The sequence below is a fragment of the Anopheles funestus genome (assembly GCF_943734845.2).
Source record: "Anopheles funestus chromosome X unlocalized genomic scaffold, idAnoFuneDA-416_04 X_unloc_50, whole genome shotgun sequence".
NCBI classification, from domain to species: domain Eukaryota; kingdom Metazoa; phylum Arthropoda; class Insecta; order Diptera; family Culicidae; genus Anopheles; species Anopheles funestus.
Genome location: NW_026045177.1, coordinates 43,587 through 47,500, shown reverse-complemented (window position 1 = coordinate 47,500; position 3,914 = coordinate 43,587).

The window sequence follows — 3,914 nt, the reverse complement described above, 5'->3', positions numbered from 1 at the left end:
ATTGAGTATTGGGCCTGCATACTCGCTCATCCGTATCCTTTGCGTACCGCCCCATGGCCCTTGTATGTCTGCACCACAGTTCCTGTTCGTTCCGTGCCTATGGCCGGATACGTATTGCACATCGGTATACCTGTCGCTACTCAGGCAACTCGTGTGCGTGGATTGGATCGAGAACATGGTGTGTGCCCCATGTTATAATTGATAGTCCATATCCACTTTATAGGTTAAAGTCATAAGTTGTGATTGCACAACCATTCTTCATAAGAGTTTAATCACTCTTCAACTAACTTTCGTTCTGGTGTCTTGGTATCAAATCGCGTAAGACACAAGATTCTACTGGCCAAATAGAATCTAGCACATTGGTTAACCTGGCGCCGCAGTCAACTCATGTGCTTGGATCGGATCGAGCTATTGAGTATTGGGCCTGCATACTCGCTCATCCGTATCCTTTGTGTACCGCCCCATGGCCCCGTCCTTAGAGTTAATGACTAATAGGCTTAACTCTTGTTTGTCTGCACCACAGTTCCCGTTCGTTCCGTGCCGTAGCCGGATACGTATTGCACACTAGTAGACACCGTAATCTGACGTATCTAACACACCACTATTGTAACTCGTCGTCGAAGGACCTTTCAAGTGCCTGATGGCCAGGGGAGCTCTTACACGGCACGGATACACAGTGATGCTCGCCCATCAAAGTGTACAACGATCGAGTTTGCTTAAGTGTCTGGGTACCTACACACCAGACACAATGCAATGGCCACGGATCCACACAAGGCACATCACATGCAGAAAGCTTCACCAGATTATGACACATACCACACTCTTGTAACTCGTCGTCGAAGGGGCGTTCAAAGTGCCTTACGGCTAGGGGAGATCTAGCACGGCACGGAGACACAGTGATGGTTGCCCATCAAAGTGTACAACGATCGAGTTTGCTTTCCGCGCAAGCGTTCTAAGTGTCTGGGTACCTACACACCAGACACAATGCAATGGCCACGGATCCACACAAGGCACATCACATGCAGAAAGCTTCACCAGATTCTGACACATACCACACACATGCAACTCGTCGTCGAAGGGGCGTTCAAGTGCCTTACGGCTAGGGGAGATCTAGCTCGGCACGGAGACACAGTGATGGTCACCCATCAAAGTGTACAACGAACGAGTTGGCTTTCAACAAATTCTGACACATAGCAAGCGAGCGACCGAGCTACACCGAAGGCAGCCCATGGTTGGTCACTCGCGGACGATCATCAGTAATGATCCTTCCGCAGGTTCACCTACGGAAACCTTGTTACGACTTTTACTTCCTCTAAATCATCAAGTTCGGTCAACTTCAGCCATGCCAGCTGCAGCTCACGAAGGAACCGCGGAAGGTAAGCCTCCAGAAACCTCACTAAATAATCCATCGGTAGTAGCGACGGGCGGTGTGTACAAAGGGCAGGGACGTAATCAGCACTAGCTAATGACTAGTGCTTACTAGAAATTCCAGGTTCATGGGGACCGTTGCAGTCCCCAATCCCGACTAGATGGGCATTTTAGTGATTTCCCGTTCCTCTCGGAATGGGGGCGCCTATTGGCGAGAACACGCTGCGACCCACATTGTAGCACGCGTGCAGCCCAGAACATCTAAGGGCATCACGGACCTGTTATCGCTCATTCTCAGCTTGCTAAACACAAGTTGTCCCGCTAAGCAGGGCAAACGTAGCCGACGACCGCCCGTGAAGGCGCCGCCCGGCTGTAACGTCAGGTGCGCCCGGAGGCGCACTGCTGACAGCGTTCTAGTTAGCATGTTTGAGTCACGTTCGTTATCGGAATTAACCAGACAAATCATTCCACGAACTAAGAACGGCCATGCACCACTACCCTTAAATTTGAGAAAGAGCTATCAATCTGTCTTACCTCGATAAGTTTGGACCTGGTAAATTTTCCCGTGTTGAGTCAAATTAAGCCGCAAGCTCCACTTCTTTTTTTTTTTTTTTTTTTTAATACTCAAGGATTTTATTCAGTGTAAGTTCTTAAAGTACCTTACATTATAATCCCCATCTCCCTCTCCTGGACCCGTTCCCTAGCGGGGCTTGGAGCCAGGAGTATCTAACGCCGGATCATGGCATCGCCTTTATTGTTACATTTTAATTTCGCATAACATTTCAATCCAAAACGCAATTTTTTCGCAATTCTTCACGCAATTTTCGTTCGCTTTCCCATCTAGCTCATCAAGCCCATCAAGCCCATATCCCCCACCTACTTAACGACCGGAGGTTGTTGCTTCTGTGACGGCGGCCAGGGAGTCCGCGGATAACGCCTCACGCGCTCCCTGGTTCGATGGCACCCTACGTGACGCTCGGCGTATTCGCTCCATTTCACGCCTTCTCATGCGCCGTCTGATGACCTCAGCTTCCGAAGGGGCCGACCTACTTCTTCGGCTTCTACCTCTTGGGACTGGTGGCAGAGTCCCTTCTCTGGCGCGTTGACGGTACACACGTTGCAGGAACAGTCTCCGCTCATGCCGCGCTCTTATCAGCCTCGGAGAAGGAGGCCGTCCGCGTCCTCTCGTGGGGATGGGTGGTGGAGCTTCGCCAGCTGCCTCCGCCCTTACCGCCGCCATCAGGATGTTGTTCTCACGTTCCCGTTCGGCTGCTGCCAATGCGGATGCAAGGCGCACTTCCGCCCGTTCTTCCTCCCTCCAGCGACTTCTTCTGGTCCGTCTAGCTCGACCTCGATTGGACCGGAAGAGTTCCGCCACACCGTCAACGGACACCTGCTCGCCTTCTTGAGAACCGGCGTCCTCCGTTGATGCTCCCGTCGGTGGTGCTGCAAGGTGTGCATTGAGGTTGAGCTGCAGCTCGTCCTCTCGCCAAAGCTGCTGCAACACCTTCGTTATTCTACGTGCAGCTTCCTGGATGTTATTCCACCGCTCGGGGCTCTCCAACAGCTTCATACCGAGATTGTCCTCACTAACTGGATCGTTAGTGCCAAAACCCAGCAACTCCACCCGGATCTCGTGAAAGACATCGCACCGGAACAGCACATGAGCCACCGACTCAACCGACCCCGGGCACCGTGGACACTCCGCCGATGGGGCAAAACCGCAGACATGGAGGTATTCCCGGAAGAACCCGTGTCCGGTTAATACCTGCGAGAGGTGGAAATCCACCTCTCCATGCCGCCTACCCATCCACAGGTGCAAGTCCGGGATCATTCGGTGGGCCCAAACCACGTACCGGCTGGCCGTTGGAGCTGCGGCCGCCGCGTCCCACGCTCGCTGCCACTCCTGGAGAGTCCTCTGCCGCTCCTCCAGCCGGATGTCCTTGCGGCTGGCGCCCGGGGCAGCTAGGAGCCTCCGATGGCACCTTGCGTCCTCTCGTACCAGCAGCCTGAACGGCAACAGGCCTGCCAGCACCACTCCCGTCTCGTATGCCACCGACACGAACGAGCTGGTGACACCACGTGCCAAGGGCCTCTGCACCTGGGCCAGCTTCCTCCGGCACCACTGCAAATCCGTCGCCTCAGACCACACGGGGGCAGCATAGCGGATGATGGACTCCGCCACCGCCGCCAACAGCCGACGCTTGGCCACCTGGGGCCCACTGTGGTTCCTCATCACTGAGGTGACCACGCCTACGACGCGGAGGGCTTTAGCCGTCGACAGCTCCACGTGTGGCTTCCACGACAGGTGGTCGTGGATCTGGACCCCCAGATACCGGATCGACTGCCTGCTTTGAATGATGGTGTCCCCGACGCGGAACGGCACCCTCAGCAGGCCTCTCCGCAGACTGGAGATCATTACGCCTTCTGTCTTCTCCGGAGCGAGCTGCAGGTGATGGTTCTGCATCCAATCCGCAATCGCGCCCACCGCCTGTTCGGCCACCGACGCCGCCTCCTCTGGTGTGCAACCCCGTGCCAAGACTGCT